This window comes from Anser brachyrhynchus (genome assembly GCF_964034855.1).
Source record: "Anser brachyrhynchus genome assembly, chromosome: W".
Classification (NCBI taxonomy): Eukaryota; Metazoa; Chordata; class Aves; order Anseriformes; family Anatidae; genus Anser; species Anser brachyrhynchus.
The window spans coordinates 14,191,874-14,206,789 of NC_137704.1; the positions used below are offsets into that span (position 1 = coordinate 14,191,874).

Sequence of the window (14,916 nt, forward strand, 5' to 3'; positions counted from 1 at the left end):
GTGATTATATGAAGGTGCTTTATTCAGCGCTGGAAGCCGGGGCAGGTGCCCAAATCTGGCTTCAAGTCCCGTTACTTCCCAGCCGTTATTTATACATACAATATTGCGTCAGGTATACATATTCATTACAGGTTGCAACATCAGCCTCGCTTTTCATTCTAATTAGCTCCCCTCCCCTTTGCACATGCGTGGCGCACTCTGGTGGTCGTCCAGGTGGTCGTCCAGATGAAGTAAGGAGTCTTCCTCTCCGCTGAACTCTTTCACCTTTCTCACTCGACGCATGCTCCCTCCGCTCCTTGGTTCTGCTTCAACTCATTTCATCATCTCCAGGCCCTTATCCAAGGTCAGGTTGTACCTATTCCCTCCCGGGGTTCCCCTCCAACGATTCTTTTGATTGTTCAATGTACTCCCTAAGTTTCCAGTGTACATAGATTACTTGATAATGTAAGTACATTTAATGATATTTAATTATACTGTATGTCCCGTCACCTAAGAGACATTAGTAAAACATCCATTCGATTCTCCCCAACACTAACATTTCCCCCCTTTGAAAATACTTCACTCATACCAAGAGCAAGTATTTTCATTACTATTAGGTTGAATCAGGTTAGTAGAGGTTAGTGAGTATAACTTGATATAGAGATTAGTAAGTATAATCTTAACGCATCTTCGTTAGTCTACTATCTTATTGATTCCTCTATGCCTGCTTGTTAACACTAGTACTATAGGATGGGGGTGGAGTAAGTGGGATAGGGTGTTCTGGGTGATTCCCAGTAACCTACTAACCTCCTTAACCACATTGGCAATGAAATGTGGTCCCCTGTCTGAAGAAATACCCAATGGTACACCAAATCTAGGGATTATTTCCTGTAGTAACCATTTTACCGTTTCCTTTGCTTGGTTGGTGCGACAGGGAAGGGCCTCCGGCCATCCTGAAAAAGTATCAACCCCTACCAATAGGTATTTATAACCTCTTGCTTTAGGCAGTTCCACGAAATCTATTTGCCAGTAATCTCCAGGCTCTATTCCAGCTCTAATTCTCCCCATCTCAGCATGTTTCCTTGCTACCGGGTTATTCTTTAAGCAAAGCTCACATTTTGACATTACTGACTTTGCCATTGTTAACATGTGTACCGAGATGACACCTCGTTTCAAATAGGTCACCATTGCTCCTGCACCCCAGTGACATTCATTATGTTTTATTTGTAAGATTTCTCGCATTACTATAGGAGGCACTATAAGTTGTCCTGTCGCAGTCACATACCATCCGTCAGGATTCCTCTGGGCCTTCATCAAATTTGCAAGTCTCTCATCTTCTGCTGAATACTTTGGGTTTTTAGGTAATTTGAAACAAGAGAGGCCTACCTTCGATGGAATTAGAGCCATTACTTTCCGTACTTCACGCGCGACCTTCCGGGCCGTCAAATCTGCCAATCTGTTACCTTCTGCAATCTCTGACATCCCTCCTTGATGAGCTTTACAATGCATTATGGCCACCTGTTGGGGTTTCTGTACAGCTGTTATTAATTTCAATATTTCTTCCTGATATTTTATATTAGTCCCTTGTGAGGATAGCATTCCCCTTTCTTTCCATAATGCCCCATGTACGTGGACTACCCCGAATGCATATTTTGAATCTGTCCAAATATTCACATTCTTACCCTCGCTTAGTTCCAGGGCCCGCGTCAGGGCGACTATTTCTGCTCGTTGGGCTGAAGTCCCCGGAGGTAGGGAATTTGCCTCAATCACTACCTTTGATGTAGTTACCGTGTATCCTGCATAACGAGTCCCATTTTCCACAAAGCTGCTTCCATCCGTGAAAAGTTCCCAATCCGGTCTCCCCAGAGGCTGATCCTTTAAGTCTGTTCTGCTGGCATAGGTATGTTCGATGATCTCCACGCAATCATGACTGAGGTCTCCTTCCTCCGTAGTTGTTCCTAGAAACACTGCTGGGTTCAATAGGTTAGTAGTTCTTAAGATTACATCATCTTGCTCAGTTAATATAGCTTGATATTTCATCATTCGGCTGGGCGATAGCCAATGGCCCCCCTTTTGCTCCAATACCGTAGTCACCATATGTGGCACGAACACTTCAATTTGTTTCCCTAATGTGAGCTTCCTGGCTTCCTGTATTAAAAGGACTGTGGCTGCCACGGCCCTTAAACACGAGGGCCATCCGGCGCTTACCGCATCCAATTGTTTAGAAAAATACCCCACAGGTCTTTTCCAGCTCCCAAGTCGCTGGGTCAGTACTCCTAATGCCAATCGTTGTCTCTCATGCACAAACAGCTGAAAGTCCTTTGATAAGTCCGGCAAGCCCAAGGCAGGCGCCTTTATCAGGGCTTCTTTTAATTTCTTAAAGGCCTCCTGTTGTGGCTTTCCCCAGGTAAATGTACAGGCATATTGGGTTTCATAGAGGGGCTTTGCTATGAGTCCATAGTCCATTACCCACAGTCTACACCACCCGGCCATACCTAGGAAAGCCCGTAGTTCGTGCAGATTTCGCGGCTCGGGGATTTCACAAATAGCTTGTATTCGGTTAACTCCCAATTTTCTTTGTCCTTGAGAAATTTCACATCCCAAATAAATTACTGTTGTGCACGCGATTTGTGCCTTTTGTTTAGAAACCTTGTACCCATTTAGTCCCAATTGATTCAAAATATCAATAGTTACCTGAATACATTCTGACTCTCCTTCGGTAGCTATTAATATATCGTCCGCATATTGTAGCAGCAAGTATCGGTCCTTTGGTACCTGAATCTGTTCTTGGTTAATCCAGTCTTCTATTTCTTTAGCTAGTTGACTGCCGAAGAGGGTCGGGCTATTCTTGAATCCTTGAGGCAACCTTGTCCAGGTTAGTTGCATCTTTCGTCCGTTCCGTGGATTTTCCCATTCAAAAGCAAAAAGCTTTCTACTTTCCTTGTCAATGGGTATGCAGAAGAAGGCGTCTTTTAAATCAATTACCGTAAACCACTTATATTTCTCTTTTACAGATGTTAACAATGTATAAGGATTAGCCACCACTGGGTGAATATCTTTTGTTATTTCGTTTATTGCCCTAAGGTCCTGCACTAGCCTGTATTCCCCATTAGGTTTCTTTACTGGGAAAATTGGGGTATTATATTCAGATTTGCATTCCTCCAGAATGTGGTAGCTAAGAAATTTATCTATAATCTTTACTATTCCTAGCCTAGCTTCTAGCTTCAACGGGTACTGTTTAATCCGTACCGGTCGGGCCCCTTCCTTAAGTTCAATTTTTACTGGCTGGGCTAGTTTTGATTTTCCAGGCTATTTCCAACAGCCTATCCAAATTTCTCAAATCTGCACCTTCTAACTTTTGCAATTTCTTCCTAATATCCTCTTGGGCTTGTCCCAAGAAAATGAGTGCTAATTGAGCTTTAGCTTGCTCAGTCTCTACGTCTAAATCTGTATATTTCTTAGCAGTTTCTTTCAATCTCTCTAAAAAGGCGGAAGGTGATTCCACTTTTTCTTGCCTGACATTATACAATTTTGACCAATTTATGGTCCGGGGCATGGCATTCTATACCCCGATTTGTACCCAATCTTGATATCTCTTCAGCCTCCTTATTCCATCCCCTGTGTTATAATCCCATTGGGGATCCTCAGTAGGGAAGTTTTGATCTAGATTTCCAAGCACTAATCCATTTCATATATCTTCTCGGGCTCTCTCTCTGGCTGCCCGCAATACCATGTCTTTTTCTGTCGAGTCCATCAAAGTATCCAGGATCACCTGGAGATCATCCCAATCGGGATTTTGGGTTTTAATTATCATTTTCATTACCCTGGCTCTGGGTTTTCCCTGTAGGTGCCGGCTGCTTGTTTCCATATCATTAAGTCCCCAGCTGAAAAAGGCACCTTGACATATACCGGTCCTTCTGTCCCCACTCCTTGCCTGAGGAGAGCGATTATTTTCCCTCCCTGTTCATTTATAGTTTCTCCTGCCCTTCGCTGTTGCCGGGTCCTATGTGACACGGGGAGACTAAAATCGGGGATTCTCCATCACTACTGCTATCTTCCTTTTCTCTTTTCCCTCCCTGTCCTGGCTCTTCCGGCGGAGCCGACGGCGCATCTTCCAGATCAATATTTCCATTATTCGTTTCCCATAATACTTATTATTCTCTATTGCCTGATGCTGTATACAGCGTCCCTCCTTAGTACATGCACAACAACGTTCCTCAGTTTAAACTTCAAGCACCATTATTCCACAAGCATGCTGCCATTCAGGCTTTCGGCGCAAATAAAAGAATAATTCCACATACGGCAGTTCATCATATTTTCCTTCCCACTTACAAAATAGCATTAATTGTAAAATTGTATTATATTGCAATGTTCCATTCTCAGGCCAAGTTTCTTGGTCCTCTAGTTTATACTGTGGCCACCAAATATTACAATAATCAATCAGCTTTCCTTTCCGCATTTCTTGACCAAAACCTCCCTCTTTCCAGTGTGCTAGCAAACACCCCAGCGGGGATGTCCGCGGGATAGGTACATCTTTTCCCAGAATTTCTTTAATCTTTTTCATTTTGAGCTTATGATACGGACCCAAAAGCTGCCGGAGCAGCAACACACTCTCCCGGAAGCTGCCGGAGCAGCAACACACTCTCCCGGAAGCTGCCGGAGCAGCAACACACTCTCCCGAAAGCTGCCGGAGCAGCAACACACTCTTCCGAAAGCTGCCGGAGCAGCAACACACTCTTCCGAAAGCTGCCGGAGCAGCAACACACTCTCCCGAAAGCTTGCCGGAGCAGCAACACACTCTCCCGAAAGCTTGCCGGAGCAGCAACACACTCTCCCGAAAGCTGCCGGAGCAGCAACACACTCTCCGAAAGCTGCCGGAGCAGCAACACACTCTCCCGAAAGCTGCCGGAGCAGCAACACACTCTCCCGAAAGCTGCCGGAGCAGCAACACACTCTTCCGAAAGCCGCCGGAGCAGCAACACACTCTCCCAAAAGCCGCCGGAGCAGCAACACACTCTCCCGAAAGCTTGCCGGAGCAGCAACACACTCTCCCGAAAGCTGCCGGAGCAGCAACACACTCTCCGAAAGCTGCCGGAGCAGCAACACACTCTCCCGGAAGCTGCCGGAGCAGCAACACACTCTCCCGAAAGCTGCCGGAGCAGCAACACACTCTCCCGAAAGCTGCCGGAGCAGCAACACACTCTTCCGAAAGCTGCCGGAGCAGCAACACACTCTCCCAAAAGCCGCCGGAGCAGCAACAGCACACTTTCCAGAAGCTGCCGGAGCAGCAGCGTGCTTTCCCAAAAGCTGCCGGAGCAGCAGCAGCACGCTTTTTACATACCAATAATACCAGGTGCTGACCCTTCAGCACAAACCAATACAATTACCAATGCCGAACCTGCAGAGCTTTCGCTCTGTCTAACGGACGGCGCCTAGGCTTACCCCGGGAGCTCCCTGCCCAACCGAGCGTGGCTTTCGCCGCGTCTGACCGGCAGGCTTTCCCAACCAAATCGGTACCGAATACCCAAAGTTGAAAGCACCTTTGCTTACTACTCCAGTGGTACGTCGTGAGCAGCGGAGGTCGGTCGTGGTCGACTGCTCCCCGAGAATCCCTCGGTGCCGGCTGGAGCGAAACCGAGACACGATCCGCCTCAGCAGTGCCCACGCTGTCCCATCTGGGTCGCCAAAATGTTAGCGTAGCAACCACATAACCACCAAGTGATTATATGAAGGTGCTTTATTCAGCGCTGGAAGCCGGGGCAGGTGCCCAAATCTGGCTTCAAGTCCCGTTACTTCCCAGCCGTTATTTATACATACAATATTGCGTCAGGTATACATATTCATTACAGGTTGCAACATCAGCCTCGCTTTTCATTCTAATTAGCTCCCCTCCCCTTTGCACATGCGTGGCGCACTCTGGTGGTCGTCCAGGTGGTCGTCCAGATGAAGTAAGGAGTCTTCCTCTCCGCTGAACTCTTTCACCTTTCTCACTCGACGCATGCTCCCTCCGCTCCTTGGTTCTGCTTCAACTCATTTCATCATCTCCAGGCCCTTATCCAAGGTCAGGTTGTACCTATTCCCTCCCGGGGTTCCCCTCCAACGATTCTTTTGATTGTTCAATGTACTCCCTAAGTTTCCAGTGTACATAGATTACTTGATAATGTAAGTATATTTAATGATATTTAATTATACTGTATGTCCCGTCACCTAAGAGACATTAGTAAAACATCCATTCGATTCTCCCCAACACTAACACCTTAACGGCGGGAGAACAAGCAACCCGAGACGGTATGGCGTCTCCTGAATCACCCTTCTTTGTTCCCTCTAAACTCTTTACATTCCTGATGGCCTCATCGTTAAGAGTCTGATGTTATCACCAACCATGGGGCTTGTCGACCCCCATGGCCACACTCCCACATCTCCCCCTTCTTTATTAACATCAACCATCTTCTTAACATGAATTATTACTCCATATATCACAGTTACCATACACCAAATTTCCCTGGTGTACTGCCTGTGATAAATTAGCGGGTGTTTGTTCATTGTCTTTAAAAGGAATTCAGAGAATCTGCTGAGAAGATAAGGTTTTGCAATTTACGACCTTGTTAAGGGGGAAGACTAAGCAAGTAGATAGTGGGGAGGGGGTGTTGGATAAACATCCTTGGTAAAACAAAGACTCTGTGAAATAGTGTTTGCCGCTTCACCACCCTCCCCCTTGAACACGAGCACAACGCATGATCATTGAAAGAAAAACAACGACCCCCAACAAGGAACTGCGCAGCTTCAGAAGGTTCAACAAGTCCTGACAAGCCGAAACTTGGATGCTATAAAACGGCGACACTGAAAAGGGAAAGTTGCGTGCTGTGGTGGAGCGGAGACTCCCCAGCCGCCCAGCGCTGTTTTGCTTGTACCTGCTTACTTAATTAATAAATTATCTTTGACCAGAAAATTGCGTGGTCTCGCTTATAACAAATTTGGTGCCATGACTCAGATGAAGGCGGATTGACTGGGAATCCCTCTAGGGGAGGCGCCCCGCCGATTTCAGCGGCCCTGGGAACGGGAAATCCCGCTCGAGCCCTTCACTGACGAACCCAAAATTAGGCACAAGCAAATGAAACCGGTAACCCCAAGCAATCTTTGTGCACGAAGGCCGAACGAAGACCCACGGGGTGGGTAAGTGTAGGCCGGTGATCCGTTCGGTTGGGGTTGGTGATCCCAGAGTGCGTTTGTGTGAGACGTCCAATTGCGGATGAAGTGAGTGCGGACCCCTCAGTAGTGCGGTTCCCACATCCCGCGAGGGACTGGGCCACGACCAGGGGGAAGCGGCTGTGTGTGTGTGTGAAGGCGCTCCGGAAGATGGGACAGAAGAAGAGTAAGCCTTCTGGTCCCATGGGTGGGGTAATGCCTAGTGCTAGGTTGCCCCCTATTCCCCCAGATAGTCCACTGGGGTTAATGATTAAGAATTGGAGTGATTCCCCTTTTAGGCGGGGAAAGGATAAAGTAAAAATGATTCATTATTGTGTTGAAGTTTGGGGAGGTAGGCAAATTATTGGCCCATATTTGGGTCGTTTGAAGACTGGGTTTGCCAAACCTTAAACATTTATGTAAATGCAAAGGAACCTTTTTGTTTAGTGGAGAGCGAATATGCGAGCCTTTGGATTGGCTCAGAGAATCGAGTTAATCTGTACCCTCTGTACCCTTTAAAAGAAAAAGGAGGGGCAAAATTACAAATTGTGGAGCAAGAGATAAAGTACCTGGGTCACCAGTTAAGTAAGGGGACTAAGAAGTTAGACCCGGGCAGAATCAGTGGAATATTGGCTTTAGCGTCCCTGCGAACTAAAAGGCAGGTACGGCAACTGTTAGGGTTGACCGGATACTGTAGACAATGGATAGAAGATTACAGTGGAAAGGTTAAATTTTTATATAACAAGCTGAATAAGGATGGATTACTCAAATGGACAAAAGAAGATGAGGAACGACTGAACAAGTTAAAGGAGGAACTAGTACGCCCCCCAGTGTTAAGCTTACCAGATTTAAGGAGGCCGTTTTGGTTTTTTTTTTGTGAACAGCGCAGAAGGCACGGCATACGGAGTGCTGGCCCAAGAATGGGCAGGGAGTAAAAAACCTGTGGCCTATTTGTCTAAATTATTGGATCCGGTTAGCCGGGGGTTGGCCAAACTGTTTGCAGGTAGTGGTAGCTGCTGCCTTGTTAGTGGAAGAAGCACAGAAGATCACTTTTGGGGGGGAAATCAAAGTAATATCTCTACACAATATACACGGGGTACTGCAACAGAAGGCAGAGAAATGGATCACTGACGCCAGATTATTAAAATACGAAGGAATTTTGATTTCCTCTCCAAAATTAACATTAGAAACAACCTCCCTACAGAACCCTGCTCAATTTCTTTATGGGGAACCAAATGAGTCCTTAGGACATGATTGCCTCCGAAATATAGAAGAGCAAACGAAATTGAGACCTGATCTAGAGGAGGTGGAATTACCCATCGGTGAACAGATATATGTGGATGGTTCCTCGAGAGTAGTCGAGGGAAAGTGATAATCAGGATACGCGTTAGTAAACGGGAAAACATTTGAGATAGTGGAATCTGGACCTTTGAGCCCTAGCTGGTCCGCCCAAGCTTGCGAGCTATATGCCATCTTGCGGGCCCTAAAATTGTTGAAAAATAAAAGCGGTACAATATATACAGATTCAAAATATGCTTATGGGGTAGTACATACATTTGGTAAAATATGGGAAGAAAGGGGGCTCATCAATTCACAAGGAAAGGGTTTAATACATCAGGAATTGATTACCCAGGTTTTACAAGCTATCAGAGAGCCCAAAGAAATTGCCGTAGTACATATAAAAGGGCATCAAAAAGGCCTCACCCCTCAGGTTAGGGGTAATAATCTAGCAGATCAGGAGGCAAAAAGGGCAGCATTAATGAGTATAAGAATTAGAAGAACGAGGGAAGATTGCCCAGACTGTGGGAAATACTTAATACTTATACTTAATATATAATAATTAATATAATAATTAATAATATAATAATATATAAATAATATATAATAATGCTTAATATAATGCTTAATACTGTGGGAAAGACTTAAAGGAATTTCCATGTTATGATTGCTGGAGTGAATGGGGAGTTGATGGGATTGAATGCAATTGTTCTGAGGAAGAAAGCCCGCCTTATAAAAACTGCTACAAGTGCGGGCCGGCTAACTCCCTGTGGTCGAATGGACCCATTCCCCTCCCCTTACTCTGTTTCACTATTACAGAAGAAGACAAGATGACACAAATGGGGGTTCGAAAAAAAACGATAAAGGGAAATGGGTACTGCCTGATGGACGGGAAGTGTTACCAAAATCAGTAGCTATGAGGGTGCTACGGAGATTTCATGAACAGATGCACTGGGGAACCCAGGCATTGGTGGATCAATTTGCCACAAATTATATGTGTATAGGGATTTATAATATAGCAAAGAGGATCGTAAATGATTGTATAACTTGTCGGAGGGTAAATGCTCAACACATGAGAAAAAGGGTCCCGGGAGGACGAGAATTGACACATCGACCTTTTGCAAAGATTCAATTAGATTTTACTGAACTTCCAAAAACGGGGCGATATAGATACTTGTTAGTTATTGTAGACCACCTCACAAACTTTGTTGAAGCATTCCCTACGGCAAGGGCCACAGCTCAAACCGTGGTAAAGATATTATTAGAAAGCATCATACCCAGATACGGGGTAATAGAAGCAATTGACTCTGATCAAGGCCCACACTTTGTGTCAAAGGTATCCCGAGACACGATGAAGGCTCCGGGAATTAAATGGGAATATCATACTCCGTGGCACCCTCAAAGCTCTGGAAAGGTAGAACGAATGAATGGTGAAATTAAAAAGCAACTAACAAAGCTTATGATAGAGACAAAAACCTCCTGGGTGAAATGTTTACCGTTTGCACTATTGAATATCCGGACATAGCCCCGAGCCGATGTCGGAATCTCACCTTCTGAAAGGCTGTATGGTATGCCTTATGATTTAGAGATGCCATCTGATCACCCCCAGGTACAGGATATCCAATTAAAACCTTATTTAATACAGCTTATGAACCGACAGAGGGAGTTGCAAGCGAAAGGCTTGGTGGCTAGATATAGCAATCCATAGGATACAACCTGGAGATAGGGTTCTAATTAAGACATGGAAAGAAACGTCTTTAACACCGCGGTGGGGAGGCCCCTATGTTGTTTTACTTATCACAGAGACGGCTATCCGGACGGCTGAGAAGGGGTGAACGCATGCCAGTCGCGTGAAAGGACCGATCCAGAAAAGCGAATGGGAAGCGGTCGCAGGCCCTGATGACTTAAAGCTCACGTTGAAACGAACTTGATAAGTATGGTCTAACTGTCTATGTATCGTAAAAAAAGGGGGAGAGGGGACCCTGTTTGATCAGAAAAAGGTCGCGGTTACCCGAGAAACTCCCCTGAAGAACACTGCTGCTGCCGAGAAGAACCTGCACCTTGTAGTTCGCTGCAACCGAACTGACAAGCGAGGCAGAGAGTGAAACGGTGGGGAATTACGTGGCCAGGTAAAGAACTCCGGAAAATGGGCCCTAGCCATTTTTTTGCGATACATAGTAACGGGTGCGATTGTTTACACTGTTCCTGGGCCTACGCACCCTCACAAACCTTTTAAATGGAGCCTGAATAGATGGGAAGATCACCATGTTGTTCAGCAGATAACTACTGCTGGGGGACTGATAGGGGAGGCATCATCTATATAAAGAAGGAAGAGACTAAGAGTCCCCAACGGGTGGGACCAAATCAGGAACTGTCGGGGAGTGTTTTGAGGATTCAGCCTACACAAGCTTTTAGAATGCTAACTCCTAATAGCCCTAAACCACTGGAGGTTGCTAATAAATCAGTAAACCCGGAGTACGGGATTAGAAATGAAGGGGTGACCGGGAATAACATATGGAGAATCATGAATGCTAGTTATCAGTTGTTGAATCAAACAAATCCAGACGTGCCTAGACCTTGCTGGTTATGTCTTGATATAAGGCCCCCATATTACGACGCCATTGGGGATCTGGGAGAGACCACCCGTTCAAACGAAACCGATCCCCCACAATGCAATTGGGGAAGGGATGTAGGAATAACGTTAACGGAAGTAACTGGGAATGGCAGATGCGTAGGCACGGTCCCTGGTGAGAAGTTCCATCTATGCAATATTACAGAAAATGTTACACAATTAGACAAAGAAAAATGGTTAATACCAGCAGATAACACCAGATGGGTATGTTCGTCTCTGGGGGTAACTCCATGCTTATCTTTGAAATTGTTCAACTGGTCTCATGATTTTTGTGTACAGGTAGTAATTATACCTAGGATTCTTTACCATTCTGAGGAGTATATGTACATCCAACATGCTATGGCAAAAAACCACTTAAGGAAGAGAGAGCCTATTACGGTTGTTACTTTAGCCACTCTGATGATTCTGGGGGCTGCAGGAGCCGGAACTGGAATTACCTCTCTGGTAAAACAAAGCCAAGAATTTACCTCTCTACGCATTGCTGTAGATGAGGATTTGGCCCGTATCGAGCAATCTATATCAGCTTTCGAGAAATCTGTGCGATCCTTATCTGATGTAGTACTATAAAATCGTAGGGGATTAGATCTGATTTTTCTACAACAAGGAGGATTGTGTGCAGCCCTACTAGAGGAGTGTTGTGTATATGCTGATCATACTGGAGTGGTAAGGGATACAATGACTAAATTGAGAGAAGGGCTAGAAAAACGAAAAAGGGAGAATGAAGCCCACCAAAACTGGTACGAATCCTGGTTTAATTACTCGCCTTGGCTCACTACCTTGCTATCAACCATAGCAGGACCTTTACTGTTATTTATATTAGCATTGACTTTTGGACCATGTATATTCAATCGAGTAATCGCGATTGTAAAAAACCGATTAGAGGCAGCTCACCTTATGCTTGTGCGTGCGAAATATGAATCTCTTGAACAGGAGGAGGATGACGCAGAAACTTTAATATTGAGCAAACAAGTGCTTCAAAAATTCATCAATGAACAAAATATGTTAGAAAAAGAAAAAGGAGGGATTGTGATAAATTAGCGGGTGTTTGTTCATTGTCTTTAAAAGGGATTCAGAGGATCTGCTGAGAAGATAAGGTTTTGCAATTTACGACCTTGTTAAGGGGGAAGACTAAGCAAGTAGATAGTGGGGAGGGGGTGTTGGATAAACATCCTTGGTAAAACAAAGACTCTGTGAAATAGTGTTTGCCGCTTCACCACCCTCCCCCTTGAACACGAGCACAATGCATGATCATTGAAAGAAAAACAACGACCCCCAACAACGAACTGCGCAGCTTCAGAAGGTTCAACAAGTCCTGACAAGCCGAAACTTGGATGCTATAAAACGGCGACACTGAAAAGGGAAAGTTGCGTGCTGTGGTGGAGCGGAGACTCCCCAGCCGCCCAGCGCTGTTTTGCTTGTACCTGCTTACTTAATTAATAAATTATCTTTGACCAGAAAATTGCGTGGTCTCGCTTATAACACTGCCAAGCACTTCCCCGTGCAAGGGCTTACCATACACCAAATTTCCCGAGACTCTTCCTTTCTCTCTCTTATCTCATGCTTCGTCCGTCTCCAGCCGCGCCCCTCGCGGAGCTATGGAACCACGGATCGGGACTCCACACTCGCTTCGTACAAAAGTATGTCTCAATCACACATCACACAGAGTCTCACCCGACCCCCAAGGCAATACTTAATGTGGTGTATGAGGCATGTTTGTTCATTATTTCCCATGGCTATTGTGGTGTCTGAGGCATGTTTGTTCATTATTTCCCATGGCTATATTAAGAAGGAACAAAGGGAGTCGCCAGGTGGCTGTAAGGACCTTGAGGCTCCCTGCCTGTTGCTGTCTGGGGCGGATAGTTGAGAGAACTTTGTGTAAATACTATAACTGCAAAATTTGATAACCCACCTGGGAAAAGGAGGAGGGGAAAAAGCCACATTGTTATTGTTATTTACATGGACCTATATATACATTACTGTGTTTTACACAGCCAGAAAAGGATAAAATGGCTCAAATGGGCATAAAAGAAATAGATGGGGGTAAATGGATATTGCCTGATGGAAGGGAAATGCTTCCTAAATCTGCAGCTCTGCGAGTGCTACGGAGGTTTCATGAGAACACCCACTGGGGAGCTCAAGCACTAGTGGACCAATTCGCCACAAAATATATGTGTATTGGAATATACAATGTAGCAAAACGAATTGTGCATGATTGTCTTGTTTGTAAGAGAGTGAATGCCCGACAAATGAGGGAAAGAGTATTAGGGGGTCGGGAATTAGCACACCGACCTTTTGCCAGAATTCAATTGGATTTCACAGAACTTCCAAAAGTGGGAAGGTACAAATATTTATTAGTAATTGTAGACCATCTCACGCATTTTGTCGAGGCTTTCCCAACAGCGAGGACAACGGCCCAAGCTGTGGTAAAAATACTATTAGAAAATATTATCCCGAGGTACGGGATTGTAGAAACAATTGATTCTGACCGAGGCCCGCACTTTATATCAAAGGTGTCCAAAGAGGCTATGAGAGCCCTGGGGACGAGTTGGGAATATCATACACCGTGGCACCCTCAGAGCTCTGGAAAGGTAGAACGAATGAATGGGGAAATTAAAAAGCAACTAACGAAGCTTATGATGGAGACAAAAACCTCCTGGGTGAAATGTTTACCGCTTGCACTATTGAATATCCGGACATAGCCCCGAGCCGATGTTGGAATCTCACCTTTTGAAATGCTATACGGTATGCCTTATGATCTAGAGATACCAGCTGATCATCCCCAGGTACAGGACACACAATTAACACCTTATTTAATACAGCTCATGAATAGACGGAGGGAATTGCGAGCGAAAGGGTTGGTAGCACAGCGTCCCCCGTTAGATATAGCAATCCATAGAATACAGCCTGGAGATAAGGTTCTAATTAAGACATGGAAAGAAACATCTTTAACACCACGGTGGGAAGGCCCCTATGTTGTTTTACTTACTACAGAGACTGCTATCCGGACGGCTGAGAAGGGGTGGACGCATGCCAGTCATGTGAAGGGACCAATCCAGACAAGCGAATGGGAAGCGGTTGCAGGCCCAGATGACTTAAAGCTCACTCTGAAACGGACTCGATAAGTATATACTGTCACTGTCTATGTATCGTAAAAAGGGGGAGGAGGGAGGCTCTGTGTGATTGGTAACAGGTACGAGGTCAGTGACCGAGAAACTCCCCTGAAGAGCACTACTGCTGCCGAGAAGAACCCACACCTTGTAGTTCGCCGCAACCGAACTGACAAGCGAGGCAGAGAGTGAAACGGTGGGGATCTGCGTGACCAGGTAAAAACCCTAGAGATGGGCCCTATCTCCATCCACTTTTTGCGATACATAGTAATAAGTGTATGTATTTGTACTGTTCCTGGGTCTGCGTACCCTCATAAACCTTTTAGTTGGAGCCTAATCAGATGGGGAGAACACCGTCTGGTACAGCAAATAATCACCGCCGGAGGCCCTAGTTTTAAAGTCGCTCTGTGTGACCTTGTGACATGGGGCAAAAATGCAAACATATGCTCTGGTCAACTGAGCTTCTATATGTGCCCAAGCTTTAACCCGGGAAGACCGCATTGTAACGATCCACATGAATACTTTTGTGCCTATTGGGGTTGTGAAACTATTGCTACAGACTGGACTCCTGGAGCTGGAGCAGACAAGTATGTGAAGGTGGGGTACGGGCCACCAGGATGTAACCGTAATTGCAGGTTCATATACATCAATGTAACCCATCCGGAAGACCAAAGGTGGACCCTAGGACTACGTTGGGGAATTAGGTTGCATGAATCCAGAGCGGATAGAGGGGGG

The 14,916-nt window shown here is 45.5% G+C and overlaps 1 protein-coding gene and 1 long non-coding RNA gene across 2 annotated transcripts in view; one reads left to right on the top strand and one right to left on the bottom strand.

The window, feature by feature from the left end:
• Positions 1–14,916, bottom strand: part of LOC308184745 (ubiquitin-associated protein 1-like) — a 211,460-nt gene continuing 196,544 nt past the window's right edge. The window contains exon 9 of the transcript XR_013942894.1: positions 1–2,090. The gene's annotated coding sequence lies outside the window, so the exon portion shown is untranslated. The remainder of the gene's footprint in view (positions 2,091–14,916) is intronic.
• On the top strand, positions 6,245–10,695 carry LOC308184891. Its single transcript, XR_013943009.1, has 2 exons — positions 6,245–7,152; positions 10,246–10,695. It is a non-coding gene; the product is annotated as an uncharacterized lncRNA (long non-coding RNA).